This window comes from Felis catus, chromosome X (assembly GCF_018350175.1).
Source record: "Felis catus isolate Fca126 chromosome X, F.catus_Fca126_mat1.0, whole genome shotgun sequence".
In the NCBI taxonomy this organism is placed as follows: domain Eukaryota; kingdom Metazoa; phylum Chordata; class Mammalia; order Carnivora; family Felidae; genus Felis; species Felis catus.
The window spans coordinates 66,393,707-66,417,262 of NC_058386.1; the positions used below are offsets into that span (position 1 = coordinate 66,393,707).

Genomic DNA, 23,556 nt, shown 5'->3' on the forward strand with positions numbered 1-23,556 from the left:
GCACCAAGACGCAACCAAACTACGTAAATGGTTAGCTGGAATGGGAGCCAGATTTGAATGACAGGCAGTGAGACCAATAAAGAAAGCTGATCTGCCCAGGGGCGTGGTCCACAGACTTGCCAGACGCCCTGTTAAGGCTGCCTTTTCAGACCGCTGGTGTGGTGGAGGAGCACATGGACTTGATAAGTGCAAAATGCTCAAGCTTAAGACTGGCGGGAAAGCCAGAGTTGTCTTCATTTTGTTTTTCTTTTATGTTGTAATAACAGGCGAAAGTCACAGCAGTTGCTTTCTCCACAGTCTCCAAAACCACCACTTTTACTTATTTCCAGGGATAAAGGGTTTTTGAGACCGGGTTTAGTATAGGCTCCAGTCTTCACATTCTACCTCTGGCAGGAGGATGGAGATGAACTGCGGGGGGGTGGGGGGGGTGGGGAGTATTGATTCAGAAAGTAGAGAAGACTGAAGCTGTTTCTCTGGTTGTGGGAACTTTCCATCAAAGCAGTATTGTGGTCTTGGCACGAGGAGGGTGCTAAAATGTGAGGAGGGTGCCAAAATGTTGCGTCTCCTGCAGGTGAAGAGTTGAAAGAAAACTGAGAGCTGGAAGAGCAGAAGAGCCTGAGGGCACAGACATCTGATATCCCACTTGGTAAGCATACACCAAGAATAGGACCTCGAGTTAAGTTTGTAGTAACAAAGGTCTATCCAGTGTTAAAGTGCTGATACAAGGGATTTTGAATCCAAAGGTAGCATTTAGTGAAGGGACTCAGGAAGGTGCCATGCAAAAATGTGTTTAGGACTCAGAGCCTGGACTAGGATCAGGTGATTAAAAGGCACTCATCAGTGCCACAAAATTTAAGGATGGGCCCAAAACTGAGATTAGGGTGAGGCGATTGAGGTGAGTCATGCAAGCACAGGGTAGGATCCTTTTTGAAAAATTTTGATATTTTGTTCATCATGGACTTTGGTACATTAATTTAGATATTTAAAATAGTGCATTAAGTATTTATCTTCATTGTTGAGTTTTGCAGTTCTTACATTTTATGCTGAAGGATAGTGTCTCCTTAGCCTCACCATAGTTTAACCCATCCTTAGGTGGATTTCTCGTCTAAGAGAGACTTCTATCTGCCTTCCAAAGTTAGTTCCTGAGACCTAAAGGTTGTGGGAGTGGGGATGGGAATTGGCGAATACTGTACATGGGGATAATTGTGGGTAGAAATGGAGATTCCAGGTCCTGAAGCCCTTTCTCAGAGTACCTTACTTTGGTTGTTGTAACATGTAATTGGGTTTAAAAGTGCTCCAACGACAGCCCAAATCCTTATTCTGGAAGGTTAATTTAAAAAGGAAATTAATATTTTGCACAGCTACCTAAAGGGGGAGTTTCATTTGTGTTCATGTGTACTAAAAAATTGGAATTACCAGTTTAAAAATTTAATATTCATAGCTGTTACATAATACATAAGCATCCCCTCAAACTAAAATATGGCCTAACAGAAGAACCCATCATTTAAATTTTTGCCCATTCTTCCCCAGCCATCTATACTGTGGAATTAAACAGATCCAGTAGTATAAGACTGTTTGATTACAAGTCAACTTCCCTTCTCCAATCTCATTGTATTCTGATTCAAGTAAGTAAATTAAGAAGACATTTATATTGCTTCCTTTGCCCACAGTTATTGGAATCATCCTTAGATCCTCTAGAGGCCTCTTTTTGCCCTTATGGTGAAAACATTACTGAGCGAGCCTAGATATTTTTCAATCATTTTATGTTCCAAGAGTTAGAATGTAAGTATAAAAATTGGGTACAAAATGAGGATTGCCTCAAAAGGATAAGAAAAAAAAACATGAAGGGAATGAAAAATGTGGCAACACTGGAACACATTTACTCAACAAATTCGTATTTAGCATTATTTTGTGAATTGGATTTTGGTTTTGTAGACTAACCTGTAAAAAGACAAAACTCTCTGGCATGCAAAGTTAAATTACATAGTTTCTACCCTTAGGATTTTTATAATTTTTAAAATAGAGCAAGCAGTTGCATGCATATTTATAAATCAAGGTTGCTTTATCATATGAGTGGTACAATCTAAGTTTGATATTATAACAGAGGGGAACTATCATTTAGGGCAGATCATTGGAGAAAATTTTTGTTGAGAAGGTGGTATTTGACTTGGCCCTGAACTGTTGAATAGACTGTTAACAGCAAATGCAGATACAAGAAATATTTGTACTTGTTAGGGAAAAGAATGCCTAGTCTAAGTGGGCTGAAACAAATGATCATGTGAAGACTTGGGAAGTCAGGCTTAGTTTTGAGGCAAAGCACAAATGTGTAGTCAGTGAGATCTAAGATACCTCTTAAGTTTGTCAGCATTTTTGTTTTTTGGTCAGTTTTTCTTCCTTACTGTCTGACTTGTTGCAACTGTGATTTATGTCTTATCAGATTGAAAAAATAGTCATGCATGCATAAAAAATATTCTAATTGTGACATAGTTCTCTAATTCTTGACCTACCACATACCATGTTCTTTCTAATCATTAATCAGGTGGCCTTTTATACAAACCAACCTGCCCTAGACTCTTCATTTGCTGTATTATTATCTCGTACTACAGACCCATTCTGTTATATCTTTGCCTATCAAATGTCTACCAAAACTGGTCAGATTCAAATCTAATATTACCCCTTTGACAAAAGCCTTCTCCAATCATTTCTGCCCTAAAAGATCCTGCTTTCTTATTATGTTATAGAATTTAAATTGTACCACTCATATGACACAAGCAAACCTGATTTTTCCCAACCATTCAGTCCTAAAATTTCACATTGATTTAAAATTTTATATACTTATTTCGCCTTGCCTGAATATTTTCTCAGCACATCATATTCTACATAGTTTCTATGAATTTACTAACTTTAAAAACTATTTTTCTAAAATTGATAAATTATTTTTAAGTAAGGCTTTAATCTTTGTATAATTGTCAAATTAAGACTTTTTTGGCTCAGTTTTTCTAAAATTAAATTGGCTTATTTCTCTTTTACAATTGTTTATTGACTATAAAGGTTGATTGTTAGACAACTCTCCACTGGACTCTCTAATTTCCCCTGAGTATTAAGTATACCTACAAGCACTCTAAAAACCTACAGAAACTTTAGCATGTCCACTGGGTAACCATTGGGAAAAGACACAGAAAGATATGAAAAATTATAGAGGAAAGAAACCAACATTAAACAGAGAAAGATAATCCAAAAGAGAATATTAAGATTATGTATTTATGAGAAAAGGGGTGCTAGGTAGTTAAGATAAAAGAGGTCTTCAAATGTCCTGTTTATAGTTTAGAATGATATATATGTTACATAATTAGAAGTATTTCTGTATGCACTGCTTTATGTGCAATGAGATCTCAAAAATACTGATTGATTAGTAAAAAGATATTTGCTTTTATCTATTAAATTATCTTTGATTTTGGCATCATCCATTACCATTATTGTTTCCATTATATTTACAAAAAATGAAAAAATCAGAAAACTACCTACTATTGCTAACAAATAATGATGTAAGACTTTTAGTATGTAATTAAAATTGTATTTTATTATTTATTAAATTTTGTAAATGTTTATTTTTGAGAGAGACAGAGCATGAGCAGGGGAGGGGCAGAGAGAGAGGGAGACACAGAATCCTTAGCAGGCTCCAGGCTCTGAGCTGTCAGCACAGAGCCCGACATGGGGCTCAAACCCAGGAACAGTGAGATCATGACCTGAGCCAAAGTCGGACGCTTACCCGACTGAGCCACCCAGACGCCCCAAAATTCTGTTTTAAATATATTGTTGGTTGGTATTTTCAAAGAGCAAAATAAATGGTAAGTCTACAGTGAGCCAAATACATCAATGCACTTATTTTTGAGTCATGTTGAAGATTGATCTGAGGAATTGCTTGGATTGATTACAGCACTTAGCTGAAACTCTAGAATAACTTTTAGCTCATCTGTAATTTTACTTGAAAGTATTTCTGTTGGCTAAAAGTTATTTGAAAATTTTCCATTTCTCATAGGTGTCCTCATTTACTTGAAAAGAGTTCCAAAGTTTTTTACTTTAGCTATAAGGACTTATGTTTCCTTTAAATTTACTAAATTCTATTAAACTTAATTTGTATTTTTGCATGAAATATAAGAGTTTTAAAATCTTATTTTTTCTAATATTTTACCATCAGCCTGATCTTTTGTTAAAGTTTTTATTTATTTTGAGAGAGAAAGTGCGACAGAGTGGGAGCAGGGGAGGAACAGAGGAAGAGGGAGAGAGAGAGATCCACTGACCGTGAGATCATGACCTGAGTGGAAACCAGGAGTCAGAGGCTTAACCAATTGAATCACCCAGGTGCTCCTACCATCAGCCTTATCTTATAGAAGCATAAATATTAGTCCATGGCTAATAAACTACTAAGATGTAGTTTGGGAGACTTCTACAACTTGTGTGAATATTATGGTACACTAAGACAATGGCATCTTTAAAACAATTATATTTTGGCTTTTTATATTTTAATTTGCTTTAATGCTTCAGGCTTTTTCTATCTCCTTAGAAAGCTCACTAATGCTGGTTACATTTATAGCAAGAATTTATTAGAAAATAATAAAAAAATTTGATAAATGCCACATATTGCCCACATGAGACTACAGCCTATTTTCAAGAAAAGATAAATCAGTTTTCTGGTATAGTTCAGCTGTCCCATCAATGAGCGTTGATTACAAACAATCACCCTTCACTGAGAAAATAGTGGCAACCTATCAAATATGTTGTGTGTAAGAAACCAACTTCTTCACTAATAAAAATATTTGATATAGTAAACTGATACCATTTTAATAAGAGGCTAAAGTTAAATGCTGGATTCTCTTAACTTTGCATCATACTAGAGATTTTTCCCCTACTCTCTGTTTTAGGCTTTCATCCACTCACTTAGAGCCTTACATATCAGCTTATTTTATAATAAGCACCATATAACCTCCAAATTTTTTAATTTATTGTAAATTGCTTGAAATAAATATCTACACATATTTAAACATAGCTAAAGTGTGATAAAAAAAGTTAAAACTAGTTTGCTTCAATCTTCAAACTGTACATACAAATATTCTGATGAAGTAGTAGAACTCAAGTAGATTTTCTTTTGGGAAATTGTCAATGTATGCTGTTGTTCTCACTAACTGCACATTCCATTAAGAGGATAAATGAACAAACAGCTGTACAATAATGGTATTAAGTCTGAAAATACCTTCGAGTACACAGCAAAGCAAGAGTGCAGGGAGGAAGAGAGAAAAGAAGTTCCCCTGGAGGAGATCCATTAAGAAATATCTCTTAAGAGTCATTTTTTGGGAGATCATTCATACACATCTCTTGTGTTCTTAAATTCTAAGGACATGGTGGAAAACATTTACTTATTTCTTACTTACCTTACTTCATTTTGAAAGAATCATTCTTTTTGTTTGTTTCTATTCTCTTTATTCTTATAAATTCAAGTTAGTTAACATAGAATGTAGTATTGGCTTCAGAAGTAGAATTTAGTGACTCGTTACTTACATACAACACCCACTGCTCATCCCAACAAGTGCCCTAATGTCCATCACCCATTTAGCCCATACCCCAACCCTCTTCCCCTCCAGCAACCCTCACTTTGTTTTCTGTTTTTAAGAGTCTCTTATGGTTTGTCTCCCTCTGTGTTTTTATCTTATTTTTCCTTCCCTTCCCCTATGTTCCTCTGTTTTGTTTCTTAAATTCCACACATGAGTGAAATCATATGATATTTGTCTTTCTCTGACTGACTTATTTCACTTAGAATAACACTCTCTACCTCCATTCATATCATTGAAAATGGCAAGATTTCATTCTTTTGAATTGGTGAGTAATATTCCACTGTATGTATGTATGTGTGTGTGTGTGTGTGTGTGTGTGTGTACACACACCACATTTTCTTTATTCATTCATCAGTTGATGGACGTTTGGCCTCTTTCTATAATTCGGCTATTGTTGATAACACTGCTATAAACATTGGGGTGCATATGCCTATCCTCTTTTTATTAAGTCAATCTATGATCAATTTGTTAAATAGCTGACATACTTCATTCATTTCCCACACATTTAAAACTGGAAAATTATATTTTCTATTCAAGTGAGTAACCATTCAAGCAAATGGGCATGTTCAGTTCTTATACATTTTAATGATAATAGTATAAATCTACATTTACATATTTTCATTATTTTCTATAAACTAAATATATTTTTGGAACATTTTCCCTTGCTTTCAGAGTTGTGTTGTCCAAATACAAACTAGAAAATATTTTTAAATATGTTCATTAAATAGTTTATATTATTTAGTCTATTTCATATATGAATTCATTGCTGATTCAAACTGAAGGGAAAATAGAATTATTCCTTCTGTCTCCTTTTGTTTTCATATTCTAATTCACTTCTAAATTTATTATGAGATTAATTGCCATTCATCACTTAATTTCTCCTGGAAAAAGTCCACATTGAAGATTTTTTAAAAATGTAATGTTTATTTATCTTTGAGAGACGGAGACAGAGCATGAGCGGGGGAGGGGTAGAGAGAGAGAGGGAGTCACAGAATCTGAAGCAGGCTCCGGGCTCTGAGCTGTCAGCACAGGGCCCGATGCAGGGCTTGAACTATGAACTGTGAGATCGTGACTTGAGCCCAAGTCTGATGCTTAACTGACTGAGCCTCCCAGGTGCCCCAACATTGAAGATTTTTAAAAAGTAATAAAATACATGCTATTTTAGTTCATGAGGTATGACTTGTTCTGTGAAAATATTGTTTTTGTAGCTCTTGAAAATAGAAATATTATTTTGTAAGTTTATGATAACTTTTGCCCATAGAAAGTAGTATCCTATTACATTTTAGCCATTTTAATTTTATCTTTAAAATAACTGTGGCAAGGGGCACCTGGCTAGCTCAGTCAGAAGAGCATATAACTCTTGATCTTGAGGTTATGAGTTTGAGCCCCACATTGGGTGTGGAAATTACTTAAATAAATGACTAAATAACTGTGGCAGGATAATTCCTTTATATATTAATTTGTATTCTGTTTCCATTTCAAGAATTATCCAAATCTTTGTGTTTCTTCTTCTCAGTTGCTAATGGTTATGCTTTGAGAATTTTACTGGCTAGGTTCTTAAAATTTTTGGAACTTGCTTATCAGAAAGGAAGAGATCCCAAAGAGTAGAAGAGAGGAAAGGAGCCACACTGAAGGAACTTTGAACGTTCCTCAAGGAGGAGGTGATAGGGGATGGGTTAGCAAGACCAATGTACCTATTTGCACACAGTGTTCCAGATTAAAATGTGTCTGTAGGATGACAAATCAGATACTAGGAATACTGGAAGAGGGGTATCTCTGAGAAGGATTGAAACAAAGTGCTTCGGAGACTTGTAGCAAGAATTAGCACTGGAGAGCAGCACCACTTTACACTCTCACCAACACAGAGGAATGTTCACTTCCCTTGCCTTCACCAGCATTTAGTATTTTAAAATATATTATTTTTTACCAGTTGGATAGACTAAAATATCTCCTTTTGATGTATATGTCTTTAATTGTGAGGAAGTTGAACAACTTTTTTGTATGTTTGATGGCCATTTGTATTCTTTTTCTGTGAATTATTTGAACATAACCTTTAGTTTTCTTTTTTTTAAAGCCTTTTTTTAAAGTTTGTTTATTTATTTCAAGAGAGAGAGAGAATCAAAGCAGGCTCTGTGCTAATAGCATGGAGCCTGATGCAGGGCTTAAACCCAGAAACTGTGAGATCATGACCCGAGCAGAAATCAAGGTCACTTGCCCCAAGATATCGCTCAACCAATTTAACCATGTAGGTGCCCCATGGGCGTTATTTTTCTATGTGACTTTTCTCTTTCATCTTTTGAAATGTTTACAGAAGTATATTTTTCCAAAAGAGGATTTAAGTTTTTATGTAGCTGTATCACTTTTTATTTATGACTTCTTGTTTGTGTTTTCTTTTAGAAGAACTTCCTCCCTCCAAAATTATAAACATATGTTTTAACACTTCTCTCTGGAAATTATGTAGTTTCACTTTTTATAGTAAAATATTTGTGCAGTTGTCTGGACTTTATACATTTAAGAAGTGAGTTGGGGTACAGCTTTTTTATTTTTTTCCCCAAATTTGGGCCAGTTGTTTCAGGATAGAATTTATCATCTACAAGTGAGGAAGTTGAGACCTAGAGTAATAAAACAACTCACCTAAGATTTCTAAGTTATTAGCAAAGTTAAGAACAGAAATCAAGTTTCCTATTTCAACTTTTGGCCTGTAATTTTTCCAACAAAGTATACTGACTCAGTGTACCTTCTCTGCTTAATTACTTTCCTGGCTTGACACTATTGTGATTTAGTCTAACCCAGTAGAAATTTGATAAAAAAACTTTTTAATTCTAAACAATTATATGCTTGCCATCAGAAAAGTGTGAATTACAAAATGATTTATTTTCTTCTGTAGGGAAGATCTTTACCAGGAACTTCAGGAAGAGAGAACAGCTATGTTTTAGATTGGTTCTTGGCATAAGGAAGGTAATGATCATAATGCTTTCATGGGAGAGTTTGGGGTGAGAATGGGAGTGAGAAAAGAGGAGGAAATGGACTTTTTATATTTTTCTCTTGGGTCAGACCTTCACAGAGCCACTATTTGGTGATTATTAGTAAAATATTCCCTGTTTTCTCCAGATTAAATTAGTAAGAACAGCTACCATTTATTGGAAGCTTACTATGTATTAGGAACTATTTACATGTTATATGAGTTACTTCTGGTGATTATTTTACAAATGATATAGCTAATAATTGTTTTTTCAGTCATAATTTGTTTCTTTGTTTTTGTTGCAAATTTTTATTTAAATTCTAGCTAGTTAACAAAAAGTGTAATATTGGTTTTAGGAGTAGAATTTAGTGATTCATCACTTACATACAATGGGAGGTGTTCATTACAAGTACTTTAATACCCATCACGCATTTAGCCCATTCCCCACCTACCTCCCCTCCAGCAAACCTGTTTTTCTCTATAGTTGGTAATTTCTTTTGGTTTGCCTCCCTCTCATTTTTTAATTCTTTCCCCTATGTTCATCGGTTCTGTCTCTTAAGTTCCACATTTGAGTGAAATCATATGGTATTTGCCTTTCTCTCACTGACTTATTTCACTTAGCATAATATAATCTAGCTCCATCCACATCATTAGAAATGGCAAGATATCATTCTTTTTTTTAAGTTTACTTATTTTTAGAGAGAGAGAGCCAGCAGGGGAGGGACGGAGGGAGAGAGAGAGAGAGAGAGAGAGAGAGAGAATCCCAAGCAGGCTCTGCTCTGCCAGTTCAGAGCCATACATGGGGCTCGATTGGGATTCCATACAGATTTTAGGATTGCTTATTCTGGCTCTGTGAAAAATTCTGGTGGTAACCTTTTTATTTGTAGTGTCTCTCAATAGCTTTTAAAAAATATTTTAACTTTATTAAAATTTTATTTTAATATTTTATTTATTTTGAGAGAGACAGAGAGACAGAGTGTGAGCAGGGGAGGAACAGAGAGAGAGGGAGACACAGAATCCAAAGCAGGCTCCAGGCTCTGAGCTGTCAGCACAGAGCCCGATGTGGGGCTCGAACCCACAAACTGCAAGATCATAAACTGAGCTGAAGTTGGATGCTTAACTGACTGAGCCACCCAGGCACCCCAAAAAGATTTTTATTTTTAAGTAAACTCTACATCCAATGTGGGGGTGAAACTCACAGCCCTAAGATGAAGAGTCATTTGCTCCATTGATGGAGCTAGCCAGGTCTCTCAATGCTAGTGGTATATTGATGGGGATTGCATTAAATGTGTAGATTGCTTTGGGTAGTAGAGACATTTTAACGATTTATTCATCCAGTCCATGAGCATGGAATGTATGTCCATTTCATTGTGTCATTTTGAAATTTTTAAAAATGTTTATATTGAGAGAGAGAGAGAGAGATACAGAGTGTGAGCAGGGAAGGGGCAGAGAGAGACAGAGATGCAAAATCTGAAGCAGGTTCCAGGCTCTGAGTTGTCAGCACAGAGCCTGATGTGAAGCTCAAATTCATAAGCCATGAGATGATGACTGGAGCCAAAGTCAGATACTTAGCGAGCCACCCAGGCTACCCTCTTTTTGTCAACATAAATTTCTTTCATAAGTCTTTTATAGTTTTCAGAATATAGATCTTTTACCTCTTTGGTTAGGTTTATTCCTATACTTCTTATGGTTTTTTGGTACAATTGAAAATGGGATTGATTCCTGAAATTTCTGTGTCTTCATTATTGGTGTATAGAGATGCAACAGATTTCTGTATGTTGATTTTGTATCCTGCGATTTTACTGAATTCATCAGTTCTAGCAATTTTTGGTGGAGGCTTTCTACATGGAGTATCAACGCATCTGAGAATAGTGAAAGTTTGACTTATTCCTTGCCAATTTGGATGACTTTTATTTTCTTTTGTTGTCTGATTACTGAGGCTCGGTCTTTCAGTACTATACTAAATAACAATTTTGAGAGTCGACATCCCAGTTTTGTTCTGACCATAGAGGAAAACCTCTTACTTTTTCCTCATTGAGGTTGATATTAGCACTGGGTCTTTCATAGATTGCCTTTATGATGTTGAGGTATGTTCCCTCTACCCCTACTTTATTGAGGGTATTTTTCAAGAATAGATGCTGTATTTTGTCAAATGATTTTTTTTCTGCATCTATTAAAAAAGCATCTGCCGAGTAGAGGGGGATGGGTCATGGTGTAAGATTCTGAAGCCTTCACTGTGGGTGCTGTGCTGCTCACTGAAATCTGTCCATGCTGTTGGTCAGGGTATAAAAATGGTGTCAGCCCCCTCTCTCATACCCAGAGAGGAGCATTTCTACCCACCACTGTTCAGGAAGCCCTCACAGAAGAGTGAATAATCTCCCTTCATGTGTCCCAGAGATCCCAAGATCCTTGCCTTCACCCTGTCTGTGTCTGAGCCATCTGCCCACTCGGCAGCACAGGGCTCCTGTGTTTTATCGCAGACACACTGGGTGGGTTACAAAACTCCAAATTTGAGGGACTTGGTGTGGTGTGGACCTGTGCTGATCCTCTGGAGGAAGATCTCACCATGCTGTGGCTGGTGCTGTTTTGTGCTGGAAGGGCAATCACACAAACATGCAGGGACTTGGAATTTGTGGTGAAGCACAAGAGAAAGCTGGCATCTAAGCTACCTGCCCTCAGCAGGTACCTCTGTGTCTATGCTAATGAATGGGGCAGCTCAATGGCACCCGCCAGCAATTTTGTCCCCTGAGAGGCAGTGCCATCTCTCCAAAATGCACTCCAAGAAGGGTAACTGTCTCTCCCAGTGTGACTCTAGGGATCCTCGGACCACACTCTGCTCCCGGGTTTCTTCCTTCCTTCTCCACCAGAATACCACTATGCCCACAAGCTCCACCCCAGCATACTTCTAAGAACGTCAGACTTTGAGCTCCACTGCTTATAAAAACTTGCAATAATCAGCCCTTCTCATTTTCCCAGTCAATGGTCTTGGGAAAGTGTTTTTCTTGTGCAATCACCTGCACACTGATCTCCGTCGCTCTCTCTCTCTCTTTCTGTCTGATCAGAGCATCCTCACCTCTGTAGCATTCATAATTCTTTTCTCCCCCAAATCACATCTCTACACCTCCTACCTTCCTTAATGTGGCCTCTATTCTCCCCCTAGTTGTATAGTTTGTTCTCTGTCCTCAGATTGGTTTCCTGGGTATTCAGAATTATTTGATATTTATCTAGCTGTGTTTGAGAAACAAGATAAGCATAGGGTCCCCTACTACTATGCCACCTTGACCCAAACTTCTAGCTAGTAATTGTGAAGTCAGAATTCAAATTCAGGTGAATTTGATTACAGAGCCTATGCTCTTTTAATTACATTTCAGTTCTTTTAATTTTTATTTTATCAAGTATTTATATTTTTACATCTTAGTTCAGAAATTCATTACCAAAATCTCAGCATAATTTTTTTGCTAATATAATTAGTTACATAGAAAATTAATTATGTTTTATTTCCTGTTTTACAGTTTTAAATTTTCAGTTCTTCCTGGGACATAGTGCCATTTTGACTCCCAACTGTGAAATAGCTACGAAATCAATGCTAGTGGAATATAATTATTATTAACCCAACTATAATTCACAGTAATTTGTTCCACAAATATTCATAGAACACTTCTCAGAGCCTAGCCACTGCATTAGTCACTGAGGATACAAATATTTGATTCTGGTTTTTGAGGAACTCACAATCTAGTACAGACATAGGTGTACCTATGTAGTCTGAAATGTGATATAATTGATATATGTTCAAAATAGTATGGAAATCAGGATAAGAAGCAAACAATACTTTATAAAAGTGGGGAGATCAGAAAAGGCTTTACTAAGGAGGTAAAGATAGTATAGGAGAGATGGGCATCCCAAGTAAAGAATTATTAATAATTCTATATTTGGTACTTATCTTAAAGAAGTATTTGTTCAGGGAGGAGTTAAGATGGCAGAGAAGTAATAGGAACTTGAGCTTTCCTCAGCCCTCAAACACAGCTGTATTGAGGTCAGATCACTTGAAACACCCAGGAAATCGATCTGAGGACTGGCAGAAGGAGTTGGGTTGGAAGGAGACAGCATGGCAGGTGCGAGGTGCATGGAAGTGAATTGGGTCAGAGAACACCTGTGGTGCCATCAAGAGGAGGCAACCCTTTCCAAGAGAGACAAAAGGAAGAGAAAGATAGAGGAGTTGAGTGAGTGTGGCATCACTTTGCACAAGAGGAAAACCTCTCTAGACTACAGACTAGAGAGAGAAGTACTGAATGTCACATGCTTTTTGCACACAGTGGGGATTTTTAAAGTGCATGACTTTCTCTGGAGCAGACCTGTGGTATGCACTCTGGGGAGAAGTAGGGAGCTGGCCTAGGAGTGCATAGCACATTGTAGGGATCTCCAGGTTACACGGGGGAGAATATTCTCCTTCTTGGAGTACTTTTGGAAGAGGGTATATTGCCTTTCCAAGGACACAAGACCGTGTAGGTTCCAACAAGAAGCCTTTTATCAGCAGGCACAGAGGCATACCTAGAGGGAATATAACCTTGTTGCTGCTTTTAGTGGTGCTACACCATTGATACCATGCACTGTATAGGCGTGGGACTGTTTTTCTGGGACAAAGGACTTCAGACACAGCGTGAAGAGGCTCTAATCTTGAGTAGAGGTGGGTAGGGTCCGCATTGTGCTGGGTCCTTTAAGACTTCAAGTTTTGAATCCCAGCTGAGTGCCAAAGAAAAAATGCAGGAGAGCAGTGGCACAGGATGAGCTGACTATCCATGCTTTTCTGTGAGAGCTGACTAAACAGCAGGGGTATGAGATCCCCTGTCCGGGGATGGGAGATTGGAGTGCCACCATTTTCTCCCCAACACCAACATGGTGGGACTTCAGAGAGCAGCACAGCAACCCCAAGTGGAGGCGGGACCCACTTAAACCAAACCCCCTGAGCATGGCAACTGCTTATTTACTGGAGCAAGACTGACTCTGAGCCAACACAGCAGACCTCTCTTCCAGAAGACTAGCGTAAGCAGCACCTTACATGCACCAAGTATACTGAAAACCAGGTGCTTCAAAATGACACCTGCAGTACTGGTGGGAATAGGACGAGGCTTACTTTTTTTCTCCTTTCTTCTTTTTTTCTTTTAGAATCAGGCATATAATTTCTTATTTGTTTCATTTCATTTTCTCTTTTTCTTTTTGGATCAGACTTCAATTTTTTTTCTTTTTAATTAGAATCAGTCTTATAGTTTTTTGATTCTCTGTTTTTTTAATTCCCTTTACTTTTACCTTTTTTGGGATTAGGCTTCCCCCCCTTTTCCCAGGCTTATTCTAACCAACAAACCAAAGCACACCTAGATAAAGCTCCATACCTTCCACACTGCAATCAAGGAGGGGCTCTGCAGAGGAATGACGGTAGAAACGAGTAGCCAAAACAAAACAGAGTTCACACAGCATACATAAGAAACACTTACTGAAATTCTAGGCCCTGGACAGTGTATAACCCCTTTTTAATAGAGCATTACTCTCAGGTGCAAGAAGCATAACAAGCTTTTAAAACACAAAAAAGACAGAAACTTAACCAAAATGAGAAGTTGGAGGCATTCTCCATAAAAAAAAAATGTCAAGAAGAAATCACAGCCAGGGACTTGCTCAAAAAAGATATAAGCAATATATCTTACAAGAATTTAAAACAACAGTCATAAGACTACTAGCTAGGCTTGAGGAAAGCATAGAAGACACCAGAGAAACCCTTGCTCCAGAGATCAAAGACCTAAAAGCTAGTCAGGCATAAATTAAAAAAATGTTGTACCAGATGCAAACCTGACTGTATATAGTAAAAGTGAGGATTGAAGAAGCATAGGAAAGGGTGGTTAATATAGAAGATAAAATTATGGAAAATAATTAAGCTGAAAAGAGGGGAAGAGAAGTATTAGATCATGAGGGGAGACTTAGGGAACTTAGTGATTCCATTAAATGAAACAATATCTGTATTATAGGAGTCCCAATAGAAGAATAGTGGGAAAATGGGGAAGAAGGTTTATTTGAACAAATTATAGCTGAAAGCTTCCCTAATCTGGGGAAGGAAACAGACATTCAAGTCCAAGAGGCACAGAGAACTCCTCTCAAAATCAACAAAAACAGACCAACACCATGACATATCATAGTGAAACTTGCAAAATACAAGATGAAGAGAGGGTTCTGAAAGCAGTTAGGAACAAAAAGTTCTAAAGCTACAAGGGTAGACATATAAGGTTAGCAGCAGACCTGTTCACTGAAATCTGGCAGGCAAGGAAGGAGTGGTAGAATATATTCAACGTGCTGAATCAGATAAAGATGCAGCCATGCATCCTTTATCCAGCAAGGCTGTTATTCAGAATAAGGGAAGAGATAAAAAGTTTCCAAGACAAAAAACAAACTAACTAACTAAAGGGGTTCATGATCACTAAATCAGCCCTATAAGAAATTTTTAGGGGGACTCTCTGGAGGAAAAAAATAAAGATCAAAGCAACAAAGACTACAAAGGACCAGATAACATCACCAGAAACACCAACTCTACAGGTGACAGAATGGCACTAAATTCATATCTTTCAATAATCACTCAGAATGTAAATGGACTAAATGCTCCAAACAAAAGACATAAGGTAGCATAATGGATTAAAAAAAACACCCAAGATCCATTTATATGCTGCCTACAAAAGACTTATTATAGACATAAAGACACATGCAGATTGAAAGTGAGGGGATGGAGAAACTTCTATCATGCTAATGGATGTCAAAAGAAAGCTGGAGTAGCCATACTTATATGAGATAAACTAGATTTTTAAAAAAAATATTTATTTTGAAAGAGAGTGAGAGTGAGTGCATAAACAGGCAAGGAGCAGAGAGAGAGGGAGTGAGAGAATACCAAGCAAGCTCTGCACTGTCAGCACAGAGTCCAATGCTGACACCAACTCAAACTCACCAACCGTGAGATCATGATCTGAGCCAAAGTCATACACTTACTTGGCTGAGTCACCCAGGCACCCCTTCTTTTCTGAAATCAAGAGTCGAATGCTTAACCAACTGATCTACCCATGTGCCCTGATATAAACTAGATTTGCAAACAAAGACTGTAGCAAGAGGTGGAGAAGGGCATTATATCATAATTAAGGGGTCTATCCATCAAGAAGATCTAACAACTGTAAATATTTATGTGCCCAAATTGGAGCACACAAATATATGTTTATTAATAACAAACATGAAGAAGCTCATTGATAATAACACAAAAATACTAGGGGATTTTAATACCCCTCCTTTACAACAATGGCCAGATCATCTAAGAAAATCAACAAGGAAACAGTGGCTTTGAGACACACACTGGACCAGATGAAGTTAACATATATTCAGATTTCACCCTAAAACACCTGAATGCACATTTTTCTCAAGTGCACATGGAACATTCTCCAGAATAGATCACATAATTGGTCACAAATCAGCCCTCAATAGGTACAAAAAATCAAGATCATACCATGCATGTTTTCAGAAAACAATGCTATGAAACTTGAAGTCAAACACAAGGAAAAATGTGGAAGGCCCTCAAATACATGGAGGTTAAAGAGCATCCTACTAAAGAATGAATGGGTTAACCAGGAAATTGAAGAAGAGATAAAATAAAAAAAATTACATGGAGAGAGGTTTGCAAGATGGCGGCTTAGGAGGACACTGGGCTCACCGCACGTCCTACTGATCACTTAGATTCCACCTACACCTGCCTGAATAACCCAGAAAACCGCCAGAGGATTAGCAGAACAGAGTCGCCGGAGCCAAACGCAGACGAGAGGCCCACTGAAGAGGGTAAGAAGGGCCGCGAGGCGGTGCGCGCTACACGGACTGTCAGGAGGGAGCCGGGGCGGAGGGGCGGCTCGCCTGCCAAGCAGAACCCCCGAGTCTGGCTTGCAAAAGCGGAGGGGCCTGACGGACTGTGTTCCCACAACAAGTGCGACTTAGCGTCTGGGAGGTCATAAGTTAACAGCTCTGCTCGGAAAGTGGGAAGGCTGGAGGACAAAGGGAGGGAGAGCTGCTGAGCCCCCTGACAACAGAGCTCAGTTTGGTGGGGTACAAAGGCGCTCACCAGCGCCATCTCCCCTGCCCATCCCCCAGCCAAAATCCCAAAGAGAACCAGTTCCTGCCAGGGAACTTGTCGCTCTACGCAAACACCCAACTCTGTACTTCTCCAGAGCCAAACCTCCGGCAGCGGATCTGACTCCCTCCCGCTGCCACAGGGCCCCTCCTGGAGTGGATCACCTAAGGAGAAGCAAGCTAAGCCTGCCCCTCCTGCCCCCGTGCACCTTGCCTACCCACCCCAGCTAATACGCCAGATCCCCAGCATCACAAGCCTGGCAGTGTGCAAGTAGCCCAGACAGGCCACACCACCCCACAGTGAATCCCGCCCCTAGGAGAGGGGAAGAGAAGGCACACACCAGTCTGACTGTGGCCCCAGCGTTGGACTGGGGGCAGACATCAGGTCTGACTGCGGCCCCGCCCACCAACTCCACTTATACACCACAGCACAGGGGAAGTGCCCTGCAGGTCCTCACCACACCAGGGACTATCCAAAATGACCAAGCGGAAGAATTCCCCTCAGAAGAATCTCCAGGAAATAACAACAGCTAATGAACTGATCAAAAAGGATTTAAATAATATAACAGAAAGTGAATTTAGAATAGTAGTCATAAAATTAATCGCTGGGCTTGAAAACAGTACACAGGACAGCAGAGAATCTCTTGCTACAGAGATCAAGGGACTAAGGAACAGTCACGAGGAGCTGAAAAACGCTTTAAACGAAATGCATAACACAATGGAAACCACCACAGCTCGGCTTGAAGAGGCAGAGGAGAGAAGAGGTGAACTAGAGGATAAAGTTATGGAAAAAGAAGAAGCTGAGAAAAAGAGAGATAAAAAAATCCAGGAATATGAGGGGAAAATTAGAGAACTAAGTGATACACTAAAAAGAAATAATATACGCATAATTGGTATCCCAGAGGAGGAAGAGAGAGGGAAAGGTGCTGAAGGGGTACTTGAAGAAATAATAGCTGAGAACTTCCCTGAACTGGGGAAGGAAAAAGGCATTGAAATCCAAGAGGCACAGAGAACTCCCTTCAGACGTAACTTGAATCGATCTTCTGCACGACATATCATAGTGAAACTGGCAAAATACAAGGATAAACAGAAAATTCTGAAAGCAGCAAGGGGTAAACGTGCCCTCACATATAAAGGGAGACCTATAAGACTCGTGACTGATCTCTCTTTTGAAACTTGGCAGGCCAGAAAGAATTGGCATGAGATTTTCAGGGTGCTAGACAGAAAAAATATGCAGCCGAGAATCCTTTATCCAGCAAGTCTGTCATTTAGAATAGAAGGAGAGATAAAGGTCTTCCCAAACGAACAAACCTGAAGGAATTTGTCACCACTAAACCAGCCCTACAAGAGATCCTAAGGGGGACCCTGTGAGACAAAGTCCCAGAGACATCACTACAAGCATAAAACATACAGACATCACAATGACTCTAAACCCGTATCTTTCTATAATAACACTGAATGTAAATGGATTAAATGCGCCAACCAAAAGACATAGGGTATCAGAATGGATAAAAAAACAAGACCCATCTATTTGCTGTCTACAAGAGACTCATTTTAGACCTGAGGACACCTTTAGATTGAGAGTGAGGGGATGGAGAACTATTTACCATGCGACTGGAAGCCAAAAGAAAGCTGGAGTAGCCATACTTATATCAGACAAACTAGACTTTAAATTAAAGGCTGTAACAAGAGATGAAGAAGGACATTATATAATAGTTACAGGGTCTATCCTACAGGAAGAGCTAACAATTATAAATGTCTATGCGCCGAATACCAGAGCCCCCAAATATATAAAACAATTACTCATAAACATAAGCAACCTTATTGATAAGAATGTGGTAATGGCAGGGGATTTTAACACCCGACTTACAGAAATGGACAGATCATCTAGACACACGGTCAATAAAGAAACAAGGGCCCTGAATGAGACACTGGATCAGATGGACTTGACAGATCTATTTAGAACTCTGCATCCCAAAGCACCAGAATATACTTTCTTCTCGAGTGCACATGGAACATTCTCCAAGATAGATCATATACTGGGTCACAAAACAGCCCTTCATAAGTTTACAAGAATTGAAATTATACCATGCATACTGTCAGACCACAATGCTATGAAGCTTGAAATCAACCACAGAAAAAAGTCTGGAAAACCTCCAAAAGCATGGAGGTTAAAGAACACCGTACTAACGAATGAGTGGGTCAACCAGGCAATTAGAGAAGAAATTAAAAAATATATGGAAACAAACGAAAATGAAAATACAACAATCCAAACGCTTTGGGACGCAGCGAAGGCAGTCCTGAGAGGAAAATACATTGCAATCCAGGCCTATCTCAAGAAACAAGAAAAATCCCAATTACAAATTCTAACAGCACACCTAAAGGAACTAGAAGCAGAACAGCAAAGGCAGCCTAAACCTAGCAGAAGAAGAGAAATAATAAAGATCAGAGCAGAAATAAACAATATAGAATCTCAAAAAGCTGTAGAGCAGATCAACGAAATCAAGAGTTGGTTTTTTGAAAAAATAAACAAAATTGACAAACCTCTAGTCAGGCTTCTCAAAAAGAACAGGGAGATCACCCAAATAGATAAAATCATGAATGAAAATGGAATTATTACAACCAATCCCTCAGAGATACAAACAATTATCAGGGAATACTATGAAAAATTATATGCCAACAAATTGGACAACCTGGAAGAAATGGACAAATTCCTGAACACCCACACTCTTCCAAAACTCAATCAGGAGGAAATAGAAAGCTTGAACAGACCCATAACCAGCGAAGAAATTGAATCGGTTATCCAAAATCTCCCAACAAATAAGAGTCCAGGACCAGATGACTTCCCAGGGGAGTTCTACCAGATGTTTAAAGCAGAGATAATACCTATCCTTCTCAAGCTATTCCAAGAAATAAAAGGGGAAGGAAAACTTCCAGACTCATTATATGAAGCCAGTATTACTTTGATTCCTAAACCAGACAGAGACCCAGTCAAAAAAGAGAACTACAGGCCAATATCCCTGATGAATATGGATGCAAAAATTCTCAATAAGATACTAGCAAATCGAATTCAACGGCATATAAAAAGAATGATTCACCATGATCAAGTGGGATTCATTCCTGGGATGCAGGGCTGGTTCAACATTCGCAAATCAATCAACGTGATACATCACATTAACAAAAAAAAAGAGAAGAACCATATGATCCTGTCAATCGATGCAGAAAAGGCCTTTGGCAAAATCCAGCACCGTTTCTTAATAAAAACCCTTGAGAAAGTCGGGATAGAAGGAACATACTTAAAGATCATAAAAGCCATTTATGAAAAGCCCAAGCTAACATCATCCTCAACGGGGAAAAACTGAGAGCTTTCTCCCTGAGATCAGGAACACGACAGGGATGTCCACTCTCACCGCTGTTGTTTAACATAGTGCTGGAAGTTCTAGCATCAGCAATCAGACAACAAAAGGAAATCAAAGGCATCAAAATTGGCAAAGATGAAGTCAAGCTTTCGCTTTTTGCAGATGACATGATATTATACATGGAAAATCCGACAGACTCCACCAAAAGTCTGCTAGAACTGATACAGGAATTCAGCAAAGTTGCAGGATACAAAATCAATGTCCAGAAATCAGTTGCATTCTTATACACTAACAATGAAGCAACAGAAAGACAAATAAAGAAACTGATCCCATTCACAATTGCACCAAGAAGCATAAAATACCTAGGAATAAATCTAACCAAAGATGTAAAGGATCTGTATGCTGAAAACTATAGAAAGCTTATGAAGGAAATTTAAGAAGATTTAAACAAATGGAAAGACATTCCTTGCTCATGGATTGGAAAAATAAATATTGTCAAAATGTCAATACTACCCAAAGCTATCTACACATTCAATGCAATCCCAATCAAAATTGCACCAGCATTCTTCTCAAAGCTGGAAAAAGCAATCCTAAAATTCACATGGAACCACAAAAGGCCCCGAATAGCCAAAGGAATTTTGAAGAAGAAGACCAAAGCAGGAGGCATCACAATCCCAGACTTTAGCCTCTACTACAAAGCTGTAATCATCAAGACAGCATGGTATTGGCACAAAAACAGACACATAGACCAATGGAATAGAATAGAAACCCCAGAACTAGACCCACAAACATATGGCCAACTCATCTTTGACAAAGCAGGAAAGAACATCCAATGGAAAAAAGACAGCCTCTTTAATAAATGGTGCTGGGAGAACTGGACAGCAACATGCAGAAGGTTAAAACTAGACCACTTTCTCACACCATTCACAAAAATAAACTCAAAATGGATAAAGGACCTGAATGTGAGACAGGAAACCATCAAAACCTTAGAGGAGAAAGCAGGAAAAGACCTCTCTGACCTCAGCCGTAGCAATCTCTTACTCGACACATCCCCAAAGGCAAGGGAATTAAAAGCAAAAGTGAATTACTGGGACCTTATGAAGATAAAAAGCTTCTGCACAGCAAAGGAAACAACCAACAAAACTAAAAGGCAACCAACGGAATGGGGAAAGATATTCGCAAATGACATATCAGACAAAGGGCTAGTATTCAAAATCTATAAAGAGCTCACCAAACTCCACACCCGAAAAACAAATAACCCAGTGAAGAAATGGGCAGAAAACATGAATAGACACTTCTCTAAAGAAGACATCCGGATGGCCAACAGGCACATGAAAAGATGTTCAGCGTCACTCCTTATCAGGGAAATACAAATCAAAACCACACTCAGGTATCACCTCACACCAGTCAGAGTGGCCAAAATGAACAAATCAGGAGACTATAGATGCTGGAGAGGATGTGGAGAAACGGGAACCCTCTTGCACTGTTGGTGGGAATGCAAATGGGTGCAGCCGCTCTGGAAAGCAGTGTGGAGGTTCCTCAGAAAATTAAAAATAGACCTACCCTATGACCCAGCAATAGCACTGCCAGGAATTTATCCAAGGGATATAGGAGTAATGATGCATAGGGCCACTTGTACCCCAATGTTCATAGCAGCACTCTCAACAATAGCCAAATTATGGAAAGAGCCTAAATGTCCATCAACTGATGAATGGATAAAGAAATTGTGGTTTAAATACACAATGGAATATTACGTGGCAATGAGAAAAAATGAAATATGGCCTTTTGTAGCAACGTGGATGGAACTGGAGAGTGCGATGCTAAGTGAAATAAGCCATACAGAGAAAGACAGATACCATATGGTTTCACTCTTATGTGGATCCTGAGAAACTTAACAGGAACCCATGGGGGAGGGGAAGGAAAAAAAAAAGAGGTTAGAGTGGGAGAGAGCCAAAGCATAAGAGACTGTTAAAAACTGAGAACAAACTGAGGGTTGATGGGGGGTGGGAGGGAGGAGAGGGTGGGTGATGGGTATTGAGGGTATCACCTTTTGGGATGAGCACTGGGTGTTGTATGGAAACCAATTTGTCAATAAATTTCATATATAAAAAAATAAATAAAAAAATTATAAAAAAAATACATGGAAGCAACTGAAAATTAAAACATGACAATTCAAACCCTTTGGGATGCCACAACGGCAGTCTTTGGAAGTATATTGCAATCCAGGCCCATTTCAAGAAACATGAAAGGCCCTGAATACACAATATAACCTTATGCCTAAAGGAGCTATAAAAGGCACAACAAATAAAGCCTAAAGACAGAAGAAGGGAAATAATAAAGATTAGAGCAGAAATAAATTATATAGAAAAAAACAAAAAAGCAGAACAAAAAATGAAATTAAGTTCTGGTTCTTTGAAAGAATTAACAAAATTGATAAACCCCTATCCAGACTTACCAAAAAGAAAAGAGAAAGAACCCAAATAGATAAAATCCTGAATGAATGTGATCACAACCAAAAACACAGAAATACAAACACTGATAAGAGAATACAATGAAAAATTATATGCCAACGAACTGGGAAATATGGAAGAAATGGTCAAATTTTTAGAAATACACAAACTACCAAAATTGAAATAGGAAAAAATAGATAATTTGAGCAGACCCATAACCAGCAAAGATATTGAATCAGTAATCAAATATCTCCCAATAAACAAGATTCCTGGGCCAGATGGCTTCCCAGGGGAATTCTATCAGCTATTTAAAGAAAAATTAATATCTATCTTTGAAAATTGTTTCAAAAACTATCAATGGAAAGAAATCTTCCAAACTCATTTGATGAGTCACCTTGATTCCAAAACCGAAGACCCCACCAAAAAGGAGAATTATGGGCCAATATCCCTGATAAACTTGTATGCAAATATTCTCAACAAAATACTAACAAATCAAATCTAATAGTACATTAAAACATCACCATGATCACGTGGGATTCATTCCTGTGCTGAAGGGCTAGTTTGGTATTCACTAATCAATCAATGTGATACACCACATTAATAGAATAAAGGATAAGAAATATATGATCTTCTCAATAGACACCAGGAAAGCATTTGACAAAATAAAGTATCCTTTATTGGTAAAAACCCCCATGAAAGTAGGGATAGAAGGACTATACCTCAACATCATAAAGGCCATATGTCAAATCCACACAATTAATATCATCCTCAATGGGGAAAACCTGAGAGCTTACCCCCTAAGTTCAGGAACATGACAGGGTTGTCCATACTCACAACAGTTGTTCCACATCATACTTGAACTCCTAGCCTCAGCAGACAACATAAAGAAATAAAAATTGAAAAGGAAGGAGTCAAACATTTACACTTTGCAGAGGACATGATACTCTACATGGAAAACCAGAAATATTTCACGAAAAACTTCTAGAACTGATACATGAATTTAGCAGTCTTAGATATGAAATCAGTGTACAGAAATCAGT

General features: G+C 38.4%; 1 long non-coding RNA gene across 1 annotated transcript in view; it reads left to right on the plus strand.

Annotated features, from left to right (window-relative positions):
• LOC123383441 overlaps nucleotides 1-23,556 on the plus strand; it is a 28,671-nt gene that overhangs the window by 698 nt on the left and 4,417 nt on the right. Inside the window, exons 2-3 of the long non-coding RNA XR_006593164.1 lie at nucleotides 572-646; nucleotides 8,497-8,567. This is a non-coding gene — a long non-coding RNA (uncharacterized LOC123383441). The remainder of the gene's footprint in view (nucleotides 1-571; nucleotides 647-8,496; nucleotides 8,568-23,556) is intronic.